We start from the raw sequence: 22,221 nt of genomic DNA on the forward strand, positions 1-22,221 counted from the left end.
CATTTATATCAAAGGATGACATCTGCTCTAATAGGGAAGGGAAAACATATCTGTGCAATCAGCCCTTTCTCACACATTCTGTTTTGACATAGCCCCAGCTCTTTATTTCCATCTTAACCACAAGTCTGCATGCACTGATTGCAGGAAAAGAAATCCAGTCTTTACAACCTTAACCTAGTTTGTCTTGACAACTGCCCAGGTTTTCTCACTGAGGGATACTGGAGGAGCAGAGAAATTGAACTGATGTCAGTAAGGCTCTAATGCAAACAGTGGGGTCTGACCCTGTGAGCAAGTCGTCCAGTGAGAATGTGATTATAAAAGGACAGCTCACTCAACACAGAACTTTAATTGGATTCTTTCAGTTTAGATGGTAAGCTAATACATATGCTGCCAAAACAGTTTTCATTGCTTTCAAGAAGCAAAAGATAAATTCAGCGAAAGCTACAAAACTACTTCAGCAACCTTTAAAAGAGTAAAAGGAAACATTCTAGAAGTAAGAATATGTACAATAATATTTAAGCTGAATAAAGACAGCAGATTTTAAAAATAATAGCTTTGCCTCTATCAAGATTTGATTCCAAAATTATTTTCTTTAAGGTTTGCCCTTGAATGTGTCCATACTTTAAGGGAATAAATTTGCCTTCTAGGTTTATTTACAGATGTTCTATTTATTTACTGGTTTATACTTACCTCACAGGTTCTACAAAGCCACAGCAAACATTCTACTGTGGTACTTAAGTGAGAAAGGCCAACTGAGTTCATTGAACAAGATAAACCCCTTTAAACAGAGTTTCCACTTAATGGATATCAAGCTGAAGGCTACATAAAATCCTTCAGAGCTTGCCAGAGCTCCTGAGGCTGTGTGTCAGATCCTCTACAGCCGGTCTTTAAAAGGATTCAATTTGTCTCTGTCATCATGGCATCTTTGCAACAACCTCTTGATGTCACATTGGAAAACATAAAGGAATAGATGAGCTGATGGAATCCTGGGCTTCTCTGTCCAGGCACTGTACTGGTTCTTATGCAACCAGATATGACTCTCAAGCCCAGACAACATCTAATAATATATAGTTCTGTGAAAGATAATTTCTACGCTTTGCAGAACACATATGGAGGCGCTGTGAGTGACAGGCGGGTTTTGTGAACCTCAGAATCTCTCTACTGCAAATTCCTTAAGTCTAACTTAGTCTGGAGAACCTTTATATGCTATGGATGAAACAAATGATCAAAAATCCAGCTCAGATTGCATCTCCAAAGTAGCATATGTAGACTCACCACCCTCTCATTTACCTGTCATTACTAAGCACAGCTAGCCATGAAAATCTCAGAGAGACCCCTAGAAGTCCGGAACATGGCTCCCTCCAGACCACTGTTGTATTTTATCTGATATGATTCCCCTATATCATGAATCTGTCCTTCTGCTAGGCTAACTGCCTTCAGTAAATTGGTTTAGTTGTAATGAAAACAATTTTTTAATACTCTAGCTTCAAAAAGATGCTGAAACTTAAGTTATTGTATATTGCACTTAGCAGCAGCTGAGATGAGAAATTTAAAAGCATGTTGAAGGGGATGCTTGTAATAACAGATTTAGATTTTATAAATTTGTTTCGCAACCCTCCTTATTTAAGCTCAATGAACATCTTTCCCATTGGAAATACCACTATACGAACAGTCTGATCACTCTGTTCCTGTTCTCTCAGCCACCTGAAGTTACCTGCTCCCTAACAAAGTTAGGGCCATTTAAGCATCCATTATAGAGACTAAACCTTTATTGTCTCAACTGTGGTAGCTTCATCTGCTATACAGTATCTGTGGGGAATAGAAGATTCAGAAGTGTTTGGCCATGTTTTGACCATGCAAATAAAGTTGCGTCTTATATTCTGCATTTTATTATAGACAGGAAATGCATCCTGAAATATTTTATAACCATGGACTAAAGCTACACATTAATTAAGGTGTCATCATATATTACAGTGCACTCTGAAAACCACAAAACTGCAAGAAATGTGCACCAGTAACTAAAGAAGTCATTCCAGAAACCCAAAATACAAATATATCAAAAACATTGAGAGAGTTGCTCAATTCACAACTAGTGGTCAGTTCTTTCCCAAACCAGCATACTTTCCATTCCATTTAGTCAACCCAAAAGGTATAAAAGAAGTTTGAATTAACTTGCCAGACACAGACCTGGTAAACTCCTCCACTGATTCCCAAACCTGATTTGCTCAATGGGCAATAAAATCCTGCCTTTTAGGTATTATGAAACAAACTCAAACAGTGCCTTAGAGGAAGTGTCAGAGCGGACAGAAAAGAAAGCATTGGACTACTGCAAATACAGGGTCAAGCAGAGCTAGTTGGCACAGTCACTGAAAAGTTGTTTGGGATATGGTCATGTATTCAGACCCCACTGCTAGCAACAAAAGCAGAACATTTTTTCGAGCCTTCTCATCCTATCAGGGTAAGACCTTACTTAGTATAAAGGAAATGACATGTCTAATTGTCAGCTTTCATAATTTTTGAGAATATCACACAAAGCTATAGTCACTGGATGGGGAAAATAAGCATGCAAAGAGAGGCAGGCAGAGAGAGTCAGGAGTTCATTTTCTAATGAACAAACATATTTTTAAGTACTGAAAATAAAACAATAAGGTACCTTTAAAAATGCATGAATTTAATCAGTTTTGGAAAAAAAGGATGGATTTATCCAGGAAACTGGGAGTAATAGGTGCAGTCTGCAGAAATCTTTGTGCTATTCAGCAGCACTGTTACTTTCATTTTACTTGTCAGTGTGCATGAATGCTGCATGTGCATGTATAATCATTTTGTAAAAGTTAAGGGAAGAAGTTAGCCAGTTCTACTTCTTCTTACAGATTTCTAACCCAAGCAGATGATGATGATTCTGGGTTTTAGGAGGATCAGTACTTATGCTGACAATCCTAGACAGTGTCCCTTTAAAGCCTATGAAGATTTCTTCTGGTAAAAGCATATTGCGTTTACAGCAGGGACGGCCAAACACTTCTGATATATGTGCCACTCAGAGATCACAGACTGAAACTCTGGGCAGCAAATGTCCCTGAATTAGTACTCTCTACAACACATTAAACTGCCTCCAGCTGTTGAGTCTGTCTTTGCCTACTCATTGTACTTCTCGTTTCACTCTCCTTTTTGGGGTGAAATACTCCATTATTTCTGCTTTGTTCTGGACCCATCTCCTGTCTGTTTCTTTTGTTGCCACTATTTAATAGGGACAAACAGAAGCAAGGGATTTCATGCTTAGTTGGTTAAACACACACACTCTCATGGAAAAATACCCTAAGTTAGTGCAGCACTAATGCTAACAAACCAAGCATTCAGAACTCTTGAAATACAGAATGAAGGTTGAAAGCTCAACCTTAACTCTGCTCCCTTCCCCCGTCTTGGTTATATTTATGGATACGGTCTCCTTTTACAATTTATTTTTCATTTAAGGTATCTTTGAACAAACAGACTTCTGGTACTTGCACACACTTATATCCAGAGGACTGGTTAATCATCTAAAGCTGTTGATAAAACTCAAGGGGTTTATTAAAAAAAGGAAAATTTGCACATGGTAGGTTCCATAGCTCTGATGTTGTTTGAGATCACACAAGCACAAAGAAATGCCAAACCTTGAAGAGATAATGTGAAGGAGGAACACAACAACACAGGACAGACAATTATAGTGTTAACGATAGGAAACAACTGGGAACAGCAGTGGAATAATTGAATGCAAATAATAAAACACACAAGGCACCAGAGTGAAATTATACGCTGTACGGAGGTGAGGAGGGGAAGGATATATAAATAAAACTAAATTTTAACTGTATGAACACCTGAACTTTTAATTAGTACAATGAATTACAAGCATTTCACAGTGTCAGCTGTGAAAGTTGCAGTCTCCTCAATTTCCATACTGCTACTGTACAGGTGGTTATACCTATACAAAAAAAAAACCCAACCAAACAAGGTTCATCTTCATCTATATGACTTCAGTAGTAAGGACAAAACCTAAGATTGCTGTTTGTTTTGTGGCTACCAAAAGAGATGAATGTAGATGCATGTAGCCACTGCCAGCCTGAGTGATGTTCAGCACAGACAAAAATCTCAGCATCCTGACTAGACACCTTCTCTGACTGTCCACAACCTCATTAAGCAGTGGCCATTATACTCAAGATCCTCCACCCCAATACAGGGTAACAATCCAAAATACAGTGGAAGGCTCAAGGACTCCTAACTGCTACACCACTCCTCACACAGGATAAAGCAATCCTCTAGTTTAATCTGGCTAAGGGGTGGTCAGCCCACAGATTGAACCAAAAGCAGTCCTTATCCACATGCATCTACTCCTCTTCAACTTTTTATCAGACTCTGCTGCAGAAAAACCAACAAGTGTAGGCATTTAAGAATGGATAATATTAAAAAAGGAGATAAGAAAACACTTTCTCAAGGAAGTGAGGCAGTTTTAAAGAGCAAACAGTCCTTGTGATATCCTACCTCACAGAAATCACAGAGAAACAGAATTGTTTGGGTTGAAAAGGACCATAAAGATCATCTATGTCCAATTGCCCTGCCAGCGGCTGAGACACCTTCCACCAGACCAGGTTGCTCAAAGCCCCATCCAACTCATCCTAGGATGAAGCACCACAACTCTCTGGACAACCTGCTTCAGGGTCTCACCACCCTCACAGTAAAGAATTTCCTCCTAACATCTTATATAAATCTACTCTCTTTTAGTTTAAAACCATTCCCCCTTGTCCTATCACTACATGTCCTTGTCAAAAGTCCCTCACCAGCTTTCTTGGATGCTCCTTTCAGATGCTAGAAGGTGCTATAATATCTCTTGAAGCATTTTCTTCTCCAGGCTCAGTGAGCCCAGCTGTCTCAGCCTGTCTTCATAGGAGAGATGCTCAGGCCTCCTCTGGACTCGCTCCAAGAGCTCCATGTCCTTCCTGTACCAAGGACCACAGGGCTGGATGCAGCCCTGCAGGTGCAATCTCAGCAGAGCAGAGGAGAAGGACACAAACCTCTCCCTGGTCCTGCTGGCCACATTCCTTTGGATGCAGCCCAGGACACATTTGGCTTTCTGGGCAATGAGTGCTCATGGCTGGGTCATGTCCAGCCTCTCATCCACCAGCACCTCCACGTTCTTCTTAGCAGGGCTGCTCACAAACTATTCTCTGCTCAGCCTGAGGTGCTTGGGATTGTCTTGCCCCAGGTGCAAAACTTTACCCTTGACCTTGATGAATTTTATGCAGTTCACATAGATCCTCCTCTATTACAGGAGACCAAGCAGCAACACATGGTCTAGAGCAGGAATCTCAAATTATGCCCTCTCACCATGAAGAAATACATTTGGATTCATTAGCTGAAATTGTTTACCATCTCCTGTCAAAAGCTTCTTGGTATTTCAGAGAAGCCAGACTCCAGAATCTCAAAAGAAGCAATAGCCTTAAAAAACTTTTCAACATCCCTTGTGGATGAACAGAATATAAGACGCAGGCTTGAGCATTAAAACCAGACAAATGGCACATTCATCTTTCAACATATTTGATAACTGCTACCAACAGAGAAGGCTTAGAGGAAATATAGTTAAGAAGAAAGAACTGGATGATTTCTGACAAGCCAGATACAACACTACCGTTCAGAGCATATAATTTCAAAGGACTTCATGGTCATGATAATACAACTACAGTGGGTCAAATTGCAGGAGATAATTTGTTTTATCTGATATCAGATGAACTGCTCTTAGATGAAGGCTTGACCCAAAGTTCAGGAATCATAAAAATTCAGTAAATGCAGTCAAAGGCATAACTTCCCTGGAAGAAGCTGTAAGGCAACAAGAGTCTTTTCCCTACCATCAGCCAAAATAAACCACAAACCTCACATCCAAAATGGAAAGTTAGCTTCTCTGACCTTAATCTCTTACACACTCCCCATAAAATCAAAACCAAATTATGATTCTCCCTTACATTCACACTAGAAGAAAGAATGAAGTAATAAATATCAAGTTCTAGATGTACTCAGATATTCAGTATGATTTAAAAGCCTACATAAAATTAAATGGCAGACAGCTATGATAAATCAAAGCTGAGTCAACAAACAGCTATAAACACATGCACAGGTGGTACTCTGAACAGAAGACAATCACTCGCTTCACTGCAGTGTCAAATCAAGCTCCAAGAGGACTTTTGGACACTTCTAAGTTCCATCAAGTGTAGAATTATTGCTCAAGTTGTTTCCTCTCTGACAGTTTGCTTTCCACATGTTTTATTGCACAAGACTAACTCATTCAATCCACCAGTCCATTCACATTTAACAGCAAGAGACAAAGGCAACAAAAAAGATGAATGAAAGCCTTTGCAAATAGTTTGTTTCACAACTTAAGGAAACCCAACCACACTAAAAAAAAACCTGAAGAATCATCGAAAATACCAGCAAAAAAGGCAGTAGCAGCACCACTCAAATGTGGAAAAGTTAAGGTTGTGACACCTCCTGTCACTTCTACTTTCTGGCAAGAATAAAAAATGTATACATTTTTTTTCTTAATACACCCCCTCAAAAAACCCACACAAATAACAACAACTAAAACAAAATCACACCTCTGAGCTTAAGATTTACTAAAAAGCACCCCTGTACAGTTTCTGAGCCAAACTATAAAAAGCTTTTCCATTATTTATGTGTGCTATAAGGTGGGTTACCAAAAAAATTTTTTTTCAGCATGGAATGAATAATTCTCTTCTGTTTGCATGGGATCACAAAAGCGGAAAGAAGCATATAGACTACTTGGTGTTTTCTGATTTTTTTCTGAGGTGACTACACAGCTACATGCCACTTACATGCAACAGCATGCTTTGTTTCTTTTTTCTCTTCAAAAACTATTTACAAGTATACAAGATCTTGGACATTCATATTTGACATACATGGCACACATCGTACTACTTTGGTAACAATATCAAAAAGAGGATTTATTGAAAGAGTAGAGTGACATCTTCAAGCCCCATGCCAGAATGGATCAAGGGAAAAAAGTCAGAAAAATATATCTGGTGCAAAGAGAAATCTAGCTGTTCACTAGATGGAGGTAAATGAACACTTGCATTGTATTCCATGCATTCAAAAAATAAAGCTGCTGTCCTACTCTTAAAATTTGCAGGCAAATTCAAAGTACAGTAAGAGAATAAGACCCATCATGCCCAGTGAAGTGAAACTTCTGAAATTTACAAAAGGATCTATATAACAAAATGGTCTGCACAAAAATCAGTTAAGCTAAAATAAACACATATTAATTTGAAACATAGTTGAAAAAAGCATGGGGATAGCCAAGTGCAAACAAGAGAAGTGCGTCCTCCTGCACTAATAGCCAGAAGACCTCAAGGGGGATTCAGGTGATACCAGTAAATAAATACTTGAAAAAAGTAACAAGATCTGAATTATTCCATCCATTGTATCAGTGACATTAAAGAAACAGGCAAACTCCAGTATATTTTTCCCAACCAGTTTCATCCAAAGCTTTCAGAGTTGTTCAGCATCATAATCATAAATAAAAAAAAAAATAATTCCTGGGGTGAGTGTGTTTCTCTTGAGTATCAAAAAGTAAAGTAACCTAGAGAAACTCTAAGTGCTTTGATGGAAGAAAAAGAAATAACTAATGTTTACTTGAGGCAATGTTTCCTCTGAGATTAAGCCCAAAGATATGACTTGTTCCTTCTTATGAAAGATTTCAAAACCAACACTTGACATCAAATCTGAGAGAAAAGAGGAGAAATCTCTGAGGACAGCAGTCCAGACTGTTTTCTATAAAGTCTGGTCTTACTGAACAAGGTTATAGCTAAGATTGAATAGTAAGTACAACAAGATTGTGAGTATCAAAGGAAAAAAAAAAAAAAAAAAAAAAAACCCCAAACTGAACCAACCAACCAAAAAACCCCAACAACAAACCACCCGCAAACAAACAAGCAAACAACAACAACGAAAAAAGGACCCACTGACATTTGGGATGCAGGGGGAAGCCACAAACAAGACAGTTTTAGAATCAATTTGCAAAATACCATAAAAGCGAAATTAAACACAATCATGCTAGTATGACATTACTTTAAGAAGCAAAGTACAGTTTCAAGTGTGACTTTTAAACCTGCTCAGGAATTGCTGCTGCTTTCTGTTAGTGCAGTACACTGAGCACACCCGGGCAAATTTGGGTATTATCAAACCAAGAAGTGAACAAACCAACAAATGTTTGACTGTCCTAAAATTATCAGGAGATAAGAATATATGAGTAGAAAGTGATGCAACAAAAGTTAGTAAAATAGAAGCAGTGAGTAGAAACTTATGCAACAAAAGTTACTAAAATAGAAACAGTGTATGCCCTTAACATCTAAATAGCATTACCAGTATATACAATCTAACAAGAAGTAATCGGAGGACTTAGATAGTAGAAGGAGGAGGACAGAACAAAGACAGCCTGATTTTGCAGACTGTGCAAGTCTCCTGGCCAAAGAATTCTTCTGCTTGGAACACTAAAGACAAAACTGTTTTTCAACACCAGAAAATGGAGTAAGAATTATACCAGTATTGGTGCAGTCACAAATGGGAGCTCCAATAGACTACTACCAGTTCATGGCATTACCTGTCTCCAGTGTTGGATTTGAAACACTAGATAATTGCAGGCGATAAACATCTATTCATTAAGCTCCCTTTGAATTATTTCAATCTTATGTGGCCTTTTCCTCTTACTTTCCCAGTACACTATATTAAAATAAAAATAAAAATAAAAAGAGAAAGAGAGAGAGAGAGAGAGAGAGAGAAATTTCAAGAGAATACCTGTTTTGACCAAAAGACTCTAGGGAATATGAAACATGTACTAACATATACAGGAACCTCTCTTCCCTCCCCCTTATAGAGCCTAACAGTTTTACTTGGCTAGGATAGCACATTACTACCATGGGAGGAAACAGAACAACCCACACAAAAACATTAATCCAAAATATACAATTAAAGGAAGGCATATGAATCTCAAGCACCATTAAAAATGCAGAACAGGTTTAGCCTCAATCAAACTCTTAATGAGTTAGGTTTGAGAAGCTTCAGCCATTGAAAACATCTCATGCTCCAACACAGGCATTTCACATTTCTCGTCTCCAGTTGCAAGTTGGGATTTTCTTCTGCCTACATATCTACCACAGCTTCCCAGCTGACTTCCTGCTGCTGAAGACTCCATTGGCTATTTAGTTCACTTAGAAATGCAAGACTAGAACTGAAATTTATTACTCCTGAGCATGAATAAATAAAGGACTACACAGCCTTTAAACCATCTTAAAGACAATACCAAGAGATGCCCTACTTCTAGTGTCTGAAAGTTTGGGCAACAAAACTCAGTTTGAGATGGAGATTTTCATCTGATAGAGAAGGGAACAGATCCTACAGAGAAATGTGTCAACTACAGACAATTGTTGTTTTCACAAGTTCACACTGTTAAACAAAACTAAAATCAAATTTTAAAAAAAACACCTGAATTTAAAAATATATACAAAAATAATAATTAAAAAAACCCACCAAACACAGAAACAGGATTTTATTTTATTTTTTTGTAGTAAGTATTGACCAATGTCTATACATCTTCTAGAGTTAGATAGGAAATAATCCCCAAATAGAAGGTAAAGAATATTCTGTAGACAAATTCTGGACACATAGATTATGTTATCTTTGAAAAGCCATGGCTGAATTTTAACATTTTCTAGGTGAAAATGGAAGCTGGCAAGAACCAGATTTATTTTTTCGTGAAAACACACATGATTGTGGCTTTGCTCACAAAACAGCCTGCCATACAGCTATGCAGACTCATGTCAGTGTGCCTGCTCTGTGGTGGTAACGGCCTAAGCCAAGAAATTTCACCTGGTGAAACAACCAGCTCTTTTTATCAATTAAGAGGCTTGAAACATTTCAATCCACAGGAGTGTATCACTATGCCAGGTTGTTTTTTTTTCTTAGTCTCAGAACTGCTGAAAGCCTTTTAAGGGGAATTAAATTTTTCTCCTTTGAGTAGGTGCAGCCTCTAGTCAGCTCTAGTAAACCAACACTTTTAAAAGGAATAAAAGCCCTCTGCCTGAACTCTTCCTGTGCAATCTGTTTCTCAATGATACTGCTTTCATTGAGTGTGTGATGAGTGTCTTGGTTTTTTTCAGATAATTATTATGCAACAATTCCATAATTTTTTTTTTATTATTTAAAAAGGCAACAGATTGTTACTCAAGAATACAGCTGATGTTGACAAATACAAGCAAAAATCTAAGCAGAAATACACTTAACATGTTCAGATAACTGAGCACAGCTTGGGGATGCTTAGGTTCTCAGCTGATTTAATACTTAGCTGTGGGAGATTTAATACATGTTCTAAGGACGCTGCAGCCACTTCAGTAAGAACTGACTCACCGCTTCTTACGGGAACAAAAATTTTATCTTTTATTCTAGATCAGCATAAATCTTGCCAAGCTGCGAAACTCCTTTTTTGCTGGCACGAGAGAAAAAATCACTGAGGACCAGGGAGAACTGCCATAATGATGAGAGTCTATCAGAGAAACATAAGCAATCTGTAGCTGGTAGCATAATTCAGAGTGAGACAATGAATAAAAACAGGCTTAAGAAATGGAAGACTTGAGAAATGTCCTTGAGAGACTAACACATACAATTAGTTGTAAAAGCAGTACAATGGCTTTAACTCAACTTTTTAAGTATCTTAAATTTTTACATTCACTTTCCTAAAGACTGGCAGACAACTAAAGAATCTTAATAAAGAACTGGAAGCTGTGATTTTGTAATCTAAAGGTATAATAAACTTTAACAGTGATACCTCAGCAACTGCCAATTACCTACATATCATTAAATCAGTATTTTTAAAACACAGGGAACATATAGAGCGTGAGAAAAGATGCACACAGTTCTATTCATGCCACTGAGATTTTTCACTGAAAAGGATGCTTTCACAGCTCACAAGTAATTCTTCAAAGCAATTTATTACCATGAAAAGATACAACAAGGCATGGGATATATCATACCATTTTATACAAGGACTAAGGAATGCAGCACACTTTGATTATGTTATTGGAGAATAAAGTTACAAAGTGTAGGATTTCAGAAGAAACTAACTGCTCCAAAACATGTCAAAAATCACAGTAACTGAAAAAGCACTGGAAGAATTTTACTGTCTTAAGTAATAATAATATAGTCCTCTTTATTTGAAGAGAACTCATCCTTGCAAGACATTCTTAAGATTATGCTGTCAAGATTATTTCCAGAAAAGCATACAATCACAAATTATGTCTTAAAAAGATCAATGCTTAATCAGGAAGAAATTACAATCTATAAAAGCATGGAAAGAGACGTCAAACCTTGGTTTCCTAGTTCACTGCACACAACCCTTATCTGACACCTAGAACTGGTATCATCATGCAACATAGATGAACTTTTATGCGAGAGGTTTGCAGAACAGAGAGAACAACAGTTGGTGTACTTCTGTATTAGAAACAGTACCTCTGTAGACCAGTAGGAAGCAAAAACTCTGCACCAAATCCCACAGCCCAACAGAGAAGAGCTGGTCATGAGGCATTAGCTCTACGTATAACCTTGGACTGGTATAGTTGGGCTGGAAGTACCAGGGACCTTCTGGATAGATACTGAGCCAAAGGAATTAAAAGAGGGGATCCTTTTAATTCAGTCTTCCAGTTCTGAAGGTCAAAAGCAGAAAGATCAGATTTTGAAATACTTACTGCAAAAGAATGTTTTCTACTCATTTTTATGCAGGCATTTTATAAAGCCTACATAAATCAGAAAAAACTGCTGTTTGCATTCCCTGACAAGTCAACATTTCTGGGGCCCAAAATATAGCACAAGCCCCTAGATCTCCTGCAACAGAGAAGAGGCAAATTATGTCAGGTCACCATCCTTAACTGATGTGTACCAAGAAAATCAAATTTAAAAATTTGGAGCAACATATAAAAAAAAGCGTAAGACTGAACATTCTTCAGTCTCACTAGACTGAAGACTCATCAGTTAGGCAGAATGATGAAGCAGAAGTTCTCCTGTCACTGTTAACCATACTGATCAAATCTGAAAATCTGCTAGCAGCTACTGTTTTTCCTGTTGAATTTTCCCCATCCCTTACCACAGGAAACTAAAGTATCTCAAACTTTTTTTTAAGTATTAAGTGCTCTCTCTACAACTCAGAAATAATTTGATGGAAAAGACACAAAATATCTAGGCCTATGGTTCAAAATTAAAGAAATAATGAGGTATTCTAATTAGAATATGCTGTCTTGAATCATTTTCCTAAAAAACCCTCTCAAAGATCCTTGATATTAGAAGATAACTGTGATTTCCAAAATTAATGCACCTTTGCCTATATTTTCAAATTGACAATAGCAGTAAATTAGGTTATTTTAAAGTTAATTCTTAGAAACAATTTTTATTAAACCTATTTTTAAATGTACCTAACTTCACAAAGTTGAGGCTAATGTAAAATTGAAAGAAAGAGCAGGGAAAAAACCTACAAAAAGGGAATTTTCTAGCAGGAAGGGAGAAGAACATGTTGCTATTAACGTATTAGTTCTAGTGAAATACCATTGAAGCTAAACATAATCCAAGTCACAGTGCAATGCATCTAAAGCAGGCAATAAGCTCCATACTCTAGAAGAAAAGCAATAATTATATGGCTTTTTTATTATTTTGTTCAGAATTAGAGTTTATTTGTGGCACTGATTCAACCTACATGTACTTCAAAAGAAAACCATCCTTCCACGTGGAAACATAGTTTAAAGCAACAACAAAATGCAAATTTCATGCTAGCTTTGTTTTTAAAGGCATCAAAAATATAAGAATATGATTGTGATGTCCATCAAGCACAAGGGAACTAGAGCAATTTAAAGTAGTTTATTCTAAGAGGACAAAACTAAGCAGAGAAGTCCCATTTGACTTATGCCCAGAAACAGGAATCAAAATGAACTATTAAGCTGCAGACTAAATGTTTGAAGATTTTTTTTCAGCTGGGGACATTATACAGCCTTAAATAGTAAAAACAGTTAAGTTCTATCCCAATAAAAATCCTTAGAAAAATAATCTTCTACAAATAAGATGAAGATAAAGTTCCAACAGACCATAAATTGATTTGGAAATGTTCATATTAGAAAAATCACATTGAAAGCAATAAGCACACCACTCAACAATATGAAACCAGGTAAATATTTTTGCACTAAGCATACATATGAAGTCCATTGTAAAAACATTAAAATCTACTTGGGCTTCCAGGCACACTAAAGTATTTTAATGACAAATGTATCATGATTCTTCTTCCTGCTGTCTCCTGCTTTTCTCTTCTACTAAACCTTACATTCCAGCCTAATAGCAATATATTTTCTCCTCCAATCAACCATACTATTCAGTGGTATTTCCTAGAAAAATTTTTCTTGTGTGTCAGATAAACACAGAAGAAAATCCATCAGGGACAGCTTGATATACCACAGATGCCAGTGGAAATAATACTGAACCAAGAAATTAAGAATTTCCTTAGTGAAACTATGAGCACAGAAAATGTGGTAGAAGCACATATTTTAACAAAATTTAACTATATCAAGCATGTGACTTGGACTTCATTCCATAATTTTAAAGCTATTTGGGTTCAGAAGCATTCAAAAAGTCATGCAATGGGAAAGACCAACTGCGAAAAAAAAACAAACTGAAAAAATCTACATGCCAGAAGCCGCATGATGGTATCATGAATGTTTTATTTGGGAAACAAAAGTAGCTCATATGTGGCATTTTAGGATAACAAAGTCCTCTTCATAATTTTCTGGTTACAAATAATTTGGGGCTGTCTGGCTAGACAAAAAACAGTGACAAAAAAAAAGGTTACCTTGCAGGTGCCACACAGGATCTCATTGAGGGTAAACAAAAACATATTTTGTTTGGAGAAATTGCTGAACTTCTGTCAACAACTAAACACCCCATTAAATTAAATCCCATATAACAAAGAACTGTGTGAATTTGCAGTACAATTTGATCATTAGTACACAATTCTGTGCTTCCCACATTTTCAGGAATTAGACCTGCAAGTTTCCCCATTTTTACACATGTTCAAAGAATTTAACATTATTAGACTGTCATAAATGACTTAAGATTTTTGGCAGGCCATCTGCTGTAATAGCTTTGAATTTCCCTTAAGTGCATATTGTGGACGACTTATTTTAACAAGAATTAACACTACCTTCAGGTTCAGACAAAATCTAAACTCTTAACTCCTTTCCATCACTAACGTGCCAACTGAAGGTCACTGTTATGTATGTGTTATGTGCTTAAGGTAGATTAAGATGTATGACATGCTACATATACTGGACATTCTTTTGATCTTAATTTGAAACTATTAAGCCGTCTAAAACAGAGTAAGACTATCTCCATTGGACTATGTACTTTGTATCTCTGGTCAGCAGTCAGAACTCTGGAAAAATTTCAAATAAATACTTTTCCAGTCACAATAGGGTTAAAAATTAAGCAAGATTGCTCATGCTTGCCATTCCACAAATTCCAAATATATTCGAAAAGTCATACTAGTCCTATTCTGCATTCCAAATTCCTGCAATATTCATTAGTCTCAGTGTAAGAACCATCACAAGTGGAAGACCAATTTGCTCATAACATTTCCTGTGTTGATTGCACTCTAGATCTACTTTTTTAATGTAGCATATTGGAGAATTTAATCAATCTTCCCAGAAAGAATGTCAGCAACTAGAGCTATTTCAGTGGCTCATTAGCTAGTTATTAGAAACAGACTTCATCCCTGGTATCTTAAGATAGTGAAAACAAAAACCAGATTGCATGGATTTGTTTTTAAAGAATTTGATGTCATCATTTTTGCCATTATAAATTGATACTGAAAACAAATATTGGCAAAGAAAGCAAACATCCTATACTTTCTGGATTTCTCCATTGACCACATGTAGGGAAAAATATTGCTCCAACACTACAAAACACTCTTCTTCCAATACAGACATGAGATAACATTATTTTAAAAATGGAACAAAAAAATCTTTGATTTTCTATCCTGTCAAAGGCAGAAATCTCAGTTTACAGTTTCACAACCATGTTTCCCCTCCAAAAAAATACTGAGATAAACATCCTGCAGTTTTTAACCACTTTACACTGCAGATCATGTGGGTGAAATATACCCTTCAGCATTTCCTGTTCATTAGCTTGGGTATTCTCCATGTTGTAAATGAATGGGCACATAACTTCATTCATTCCCAACACTTACAGCAGGCTGGAGAGTTTCATTCAGAAACCTGAGCATCTAAAAGCTCTAGAGACATTCAGCATCATGAAGGTGAAGATTCCTGAATTATTTCACTGGATTTTTGTACCCCATCTAGTAAATACAGTTTTCTCTTTAGCAGCTGAGCCAATATTCAAATAATTTCTTTTAAATATAATTTATATTCATGGGTCTGTAGGAAGAGACTTCAGAACATGGCATCAAGTTCCAATTTGGTTTTTTCTGTACTTTTCTATAGCGTGATAATATTGGTGCTTAACTCACTTCAGTCAGTGCTTCCATCCGATAAACCAAATGAAAATGTTCCAATACTGAAGAGATGCTATTCCCTAGTTGTGCTTGTCCTACAGTCCCGTCATCCCAGGTTAAGCTGTACTGCATGGTAAAGGCCAAGTTTTTATTTTCAGTATCACTATATACTATGCATATGTAGGGTCCACCAAAATGAACATAGGAAGAAAAAGAGATTCTTCCCGACAGTGTAGTCTCATTCCTTCAGGGGGATTTGCTCATTTGTTGTTTGGGGGGAGGAAGTATTTTTTCCTTTTGCAATTGCCAATTTTAAACCCTAGGAGGCTAGGGCTTCGAAACCCGACTACTGAAAGGACTGACATATCCCAAAGAATGTAGGAGGAACTGGATTAGGCTTTTTTATTGGGAACTATTTGCAGTACTGCTAGATGCTTACATAGTAACAGTAGCTAAAAACTCTTGCCATCTTTGGCTGCCCAAGAGACTGCACCCCTTCTCCAGGAATGCGGATTCAAGCATAGTTATCCGTGTATTCATCACCCCTAGGCTGAGTATCGCTGCGCGCTCCACCCGGGGACGAGGCGTTTCAACGGAATCACCGGGCAGGCTGCCCCGGGACGCGGCACGTGGGGATTGCTCACCCGCGCCAGGCGGCCCGCTGCTCTGCGGGCAGATTCCTTCCAAGATCGGGTGCTTGATTTCACGCTAACGCGTGGGAGGGGATCCGTTTCTCCATGAATTTCTGTGATGATGGCAGTTGAGAGATCATTGCTACGGGCCAAATCAGGCGAGGGAGGCTCATTCCCACCGCAGCTGACTTCAGCAGTGAAATACTTGTGGTAGTGTCTCAACCACAAGACAATTATCAGTTCAGCAAAATTTCCTTTGCGATAGCCTTGTGATTATAGGAATGGGTTCAATGCCCACAAAGAGAAAAAGTAAAGCACCATCTCGGAGTACCATATTGAATTTCATAGGCACTCGTATCACGTTGCCATGCATTTTAAGCAGAACATCTGAGCAACGTTTTTGTCTTAACAAAAAATAGTATTTAATAAATTGCACAGAAAGCTTTTAAAAAATGAAAAAATTGCTGCTTTACATAGAACTAAGAGTAGGGCGGGACCAAAAAATTTGCAACAGATTTCTTCTATCCAATTCTGTTGGTTTTCAGCTGGAACAGAGGTAACATAAATAAGTAGATCAATCAAGGCAGAGACCATTCTGCAGTTCAGATTTCCCATGTCTTCCTAGTTTCACCAACTCCTAGTTTTCTGCTCTAATAAACAAGCTACTCACTTCAGTAAACAGTACATTTTGTTAGTCAAGCCTTGTAGTACAAAATAGTTTCTGGCCTTGATGCTAGATTTTTATTACTGGCTATTCACATGCAGCTCTGCACATCAAAAATGCTATTGTACCACTGCAGAAAATTAACTACCTAAGGCACAGGCTTTAGAAAGCAATCATTGTAGATAGTGTGCAAAAGCTCCAGTGCATCTGGATCAAGCAGAGGAAGAGAACATGACACAGACCCTTTCTAAAAGTGGGGGTTCACTGATTTAAAAATAAAACAAGTAATGTGCTTTACACAGACCCTAGACAGCTCAAATGACAGTGCGGAGCTACACATAAACAAGTGATACTTCAGCCCTTTCAGGTAATGCACAAAAAGAAAGCAAACGTGAATTAAGAAGTGGATTCTTAGTACATTCATACATGACATATATACATTATGTAAGTTAGCTTAACTCAGTGAACTTCCACACATAGATTAGTGCTTACGTACCTAAAGTGTTTTCAAATTAGTTTTAATTATACTGCAAATTGTGCACAGACTAGACTGCAGTTCAGCATGTATTCATGTAGCATGTAGCTCAACTCATATTTCCTTATGATTATCCAAAAGTCATAAGAAAACAAAAAAGAAATATATGAACTACTTGCCTAATTGATAGCCACTACAGAAAAATCTATCTGTGGAGCAGAGAGAATAAAGACATCTGTTTTCATAAAGCTGGATGTTTTAACATCAATTTCAGACTGCCTTGCTATGTAAAAACAGTAGCATATTAACATGTCGCTGTCTTTTGGTTCTGTTGACACTTTAGTGTCTTTGTGGATACCCTGAGTTTCCTATATGAAATTAAAAGTCTCTCAACTCTGAGTCTTAAATGTAGCAGCAAATATAACATAAATAAACCCATTTCCCTTTGTTACTTGCAGAGACACTAATTTCCCTTTTTCAGAACAGGCATTTGTTAATGCAAATGCATCAAGGCATTATTTTTTCCGTATGTTTCAGATGACAATATTACCAAAAGTACAAATTTCTATTTGTTCAAATTTATTTTGTACTTATACTACATAAGGCATACTGAATGTGCCAGCTCTCAAAAATCAGACTGCAGTCTTGAGCTGCACCCTCTGCTCAAAGAAATCTCACATACAAAATCTAAGAAAGCCACAGCAGTATAAACACATAACAATCTTCAAGACAATCTAAAGTAATTGAGATATCCAGATAAATGTCCTGGGAACTTTCTGAAGGGATGCATGCAGCTGTAAATGGAGTGAGGACAAGAAACAATGGACAAATTGAAGCCCAAGAGGTTCAGACAGGATTGAAGAAAATACTTTTTGCCCACGGGAACAGTTCAGCACTGCCCAGACAGGCTCCACAACCCTTATCTTTGATGGTTTCTTCCACTTGGTTTCAAGACCAGAACTAAGCTGAACAAAGCCTTGAGCAACCTAGTCAGACCTTAAACTGACCCTTCTCTGACCACAAGGTTAGATTACAGACCTTCTAAGATCCCTTCCCACCTCAATTGTCCTGTGAAAGCAACACAAATTCTACAGTGCCCTTCAGTGATATTTCATCTATACGAGTCTAAAGTGACAACAGTTTCCAGTGAACACAGTCTGTAAGTCAACAGCTCTTAAAAATCTACTAGCACTGGGAGTAGTGAGGGAGGCCCTCAAAAAAGCCTGAACAGTTTATTAATTTGAATAGACTTCCATAGACTGCTTGATCCAATGTAGGCATGTTGATTCACTGCCACTTTTGCCCAGGTGCTCAAACCAAAGCACCCACACCAGCTTAGTCACAGTGTGAGTAGTCAGTACCCAATTTACTGTTTATTTACCAGTGAAAACATCTCTAGAGGTGTATCACAATGACCAGGGTGTTTTTTGTTTTGTTTTTACAGTCAGGGGGAAAGAGAACCCTCTCACACATTACCTGGAAAGGGATCATCAAGCATCTGTCTTTGCTTCTGGGAGAACTGTGGGACAGCTCTAAAGATCTGCCAGATCTTTAGAGTTTACTCAGTATCCTCATTTGCACAACAGGCAGGTTGCCAGACTCAGTTAAACAATACCTGAGGTCTAGTTTATATTTCCACGTAAGCCAGATAGCTGTGATTTAAAACACTTGCAAGTTTGGGTGTGAGGGCAGTTGCGTTGACAGGGGAATTAGGCCATGGCTCTACAGCATTTCTCTTCCAATGCAAGATTAGCTCTAGCAGCTCTGCTCTCCCCCTCACCCAATTTTCCTCAACATCTGCACAGATGGAGGAGTGGGGGGCAGAACTAGAGACTGCACTGCCTCTGGGGTGCAGCTGATGGACCTGGGATTCAGAGGAATGGCCCAGGCAGTAGACTGCCCTGGTTCTGCTGTTCAGGCAGGCAAGCTGCAGAAAACCTCTGCCTTTGGGCTGGCAGGGACAGGCTGGTCTCAATTTATCTTAAAAATCAGGCCCCTCTCAGCTGCTCACTTGCTTTTCATCACTTACTCCACTCCTCTGCCCCCATGTCTCGCACACCAGTTGCCACAGTTTGTTTCCTCACCACTCCCACTTCTCTCTTCACATTGTCAGAAGAGAGGGGAGATGGAAGCACCTTCTTTCCCAGTTCATCACCTGTCAAAAAAAATCTCTTAAAAAAAAAAAAGTGACTCACCCAAGCACAAAGCCAACAAAACGATCTAAATCTTGCTGCTTGCACATCTCCCGAGTTAGGCAGCATGGGTGGCCCACCCCTTTCTAGAAGGATGCATTGGGAGGGAGCACCTCTGGCCGCTGTGATGGCAGTACCCAGCACCACCCCGCAGCTCTCACATTCTCCTTCTCCACTCCAGCCATGTGCTCACAGAGCAAACCATCCTCGGCTGTGGTACTAGGGGTCTTTGCCTCTCAGAACTGACAGCAGTTTGTAACACACCAAGCTCAGGCAGCACAACACACCATCCTGCCAGGAACCTGGCCAGGCCCACTCCTCTTATCATCAGTCCCTCTGTTACTAGATCAGTTTTGTAAGTTTAGACTGCTCCAAAAGTGAGACTTAGGGGGTTGAGGGAAACCAAAACACACACACAAAAAAAAGTGAACTTTTTAGCCCATCTCTGACAAATTCACTTGCAATGAACAAAGTTATTTTAAACCACATTAATTAAAGCGAGCAATGCTTACATAAAGACTCACATTATCTTGTGAATAAGTAAGTAGAAGTAGCCGTAGAAGTACCAATTCTTGAAAATTTAAACTGCTTATGTAAAAAATTTAAGCTGATTGATACAAGTTAAGGCAACATGAAGTAATATTTCATTCCAAGTTTTCAATATATCAAAACAAAACCAGAAGTATGCTGAAAGAAAAATCTCAATTCTTCAACTTCTAAGAAAAATTTTGCATCTAAAGCCTCCCAGGCTGTATATAGTTTTCCAGTGCACCATGAACAAGGAGTACAAAAAGTAACTAAGTATAATTTAGTGGTCTTGAAAATTAAAAATAAAATAAAATAAAATAACAAATTATTGTTTGTAGATACATGTTTCACAACATCCAGTTAAAATCAGGACAAAACTATAGTGAAGTTACAATATTTACTCAATTATTTAAATGCTGTATTAATACTAGTTGCAGTTAATATGGAAAATTAGCAGGTCAGTTAAAATATCTGATTGCAACATATGCTTATTTTGATAAAGTTGGAGCACAGGAAGGAAAATCAGAACCAAGAATGTTTTTCTTATTCTGCTTAAAAGAGAGAGTGAAAACGCTGCCACTGATTCAGGAGAAGGTAAAACAGAGAGACAAAGTTTGACAAACTATTAGACCAAACAGCCACAGATAATACCTCTAAGAAATATGAAAAGAAAAGTAAAAAAAAAAAAAAAAAGAACAGCCCTATGCCTTTTCTGCATAAAAAGAATTCCTATTCTTCTGTTAGATTTGTTTGATATTTAACATTCTCTTCACTAAAGAACTTAAAGAGGAAAACTATAACAGTCTAACATTCTCAGAACACATAAACCACAAAAATCTACCAAAAAGCATAAACAAGTATTATACCATCACAGATTTGCAAAGTATAAACTATCTGCTTTTTCCAAGATTCCCTAATACACTATTGCTGTGTAGCAAAGAGGTTAAGAGTCCCCAAAACAGTGCACAGGGAACACCATTTTCTTGGAGCTGATTCTTGTCAATTAGTATTTACGTATTTAATTTTATTTGCATATTTACCAGATATATTTACTTTCTTCTAATACCACAAAGCTCCTTAAAGCAATAGCAGATAGCAAAAGCTGTCTGTAAAATGGCTTTATATTTAATTGCAGTCTTGTTCGGATTCATGCTCAGTAATAATTATTCCTAGCAAACAGGGGAGAGGTTTTCCAAAGCACATACCACAGAGAGACTTCCAAATTAATTTAAGTATTGTGTAAAATTGTTTTTTCATTAAGTGGTAATGTTCCTCAAATATATAGTTTATTGTAACATCTGGATCCTTTCATCATCCCATTACTCCCTTTGCTATTCTTGAAATATCCTTATAACAGGAAAACACTTTCAAAACATGCTCTGGCATGTTAAAGCTCAGAGCTTGCCACTGCAATTCATATATTTTAAATTTACACCACCTCTTGTTTCCACCATCAAATGTACCACCATGTTTTAGCATAATTTAAAATTTCCTCAATGCTCCTACTTAGCATTCCCACTGCAAAACAAATTGCTGATGCCCAAAAAAAATAGAATCAAAAAGATACTTCAAAACATTTGGCTTATTTTAAATATGCTCTCCTCAAAATCATCTCTCCCCTGGTCAACCATCAGTGGTTCTTACATTGCATAGTAGCTATGACCCCTACGTTTGAGGTGGCATGATCAAAGGAGCACTGGCCAGACTTGGAAAAACATTTCCACTGAGAGTGGACATACTGCCTGTCAAAAGGTTATTCCCACTGCGTACAGGGAGCAGCTCATATTACTGCAGTGTAACATGAAAGTGCAAAATCTAGCCGTAGTAATCCACATACATGTTTTTCTTTCTAAAAAGGGCATATGGGAGACACTGGCTAGAACAGAACATCCGTATTATTATTTGAAGGGAGGGGATGGACTGGCAAGGGAAAGCTTCCCTAATCAATCCAGCTGTAGGAATCAGCCTCTTAAAAAAATACTTTAAAAATTCTGCCTCTTACCATACCAATTACTTCTCTTCAGTTGCTTTCCTTTCCTTTAGTTAAAAATTTATATATGCAAATATACATCTACATATAGATAATCAAACACATACATATGATCAGACTTTACACGCTGCGGAAGACAAAATAACTTTGGAGGCGTAAATCTTAA

At 37.7% G+C, this 22,221-nt stretch overlaps 1 protein-coding gene across 4 annotated transcripts in view; it reads right to left on the minus strand.

Moving 5' to 3' along the window:
• The window catches only part of ARL15 (ADP ribosylation factor like GTPase 15), a 291,798-nt gene that overhangs the window by 212,314 nt on the left and 57,263 nt on the right, over positions 1–22,221 (minus strand). The gene's annotated exons all lie outside the window — the stretch shown is intronic.

This window comes from Prinia subflava, chromosome Z (genome assembly GCF_021018805.1).
Source record: "Prinia subflava isolate CZ2003 ecotype Zambia chromosome Z, Cam_Psub_1.2, whole genome shotgun sequence".
Lineage (NCBI taxonomy): Eukaryota > Metazoa > Chordata > Aves > Passeriformes > Cisticolidae > Prinia > Prinia subflava.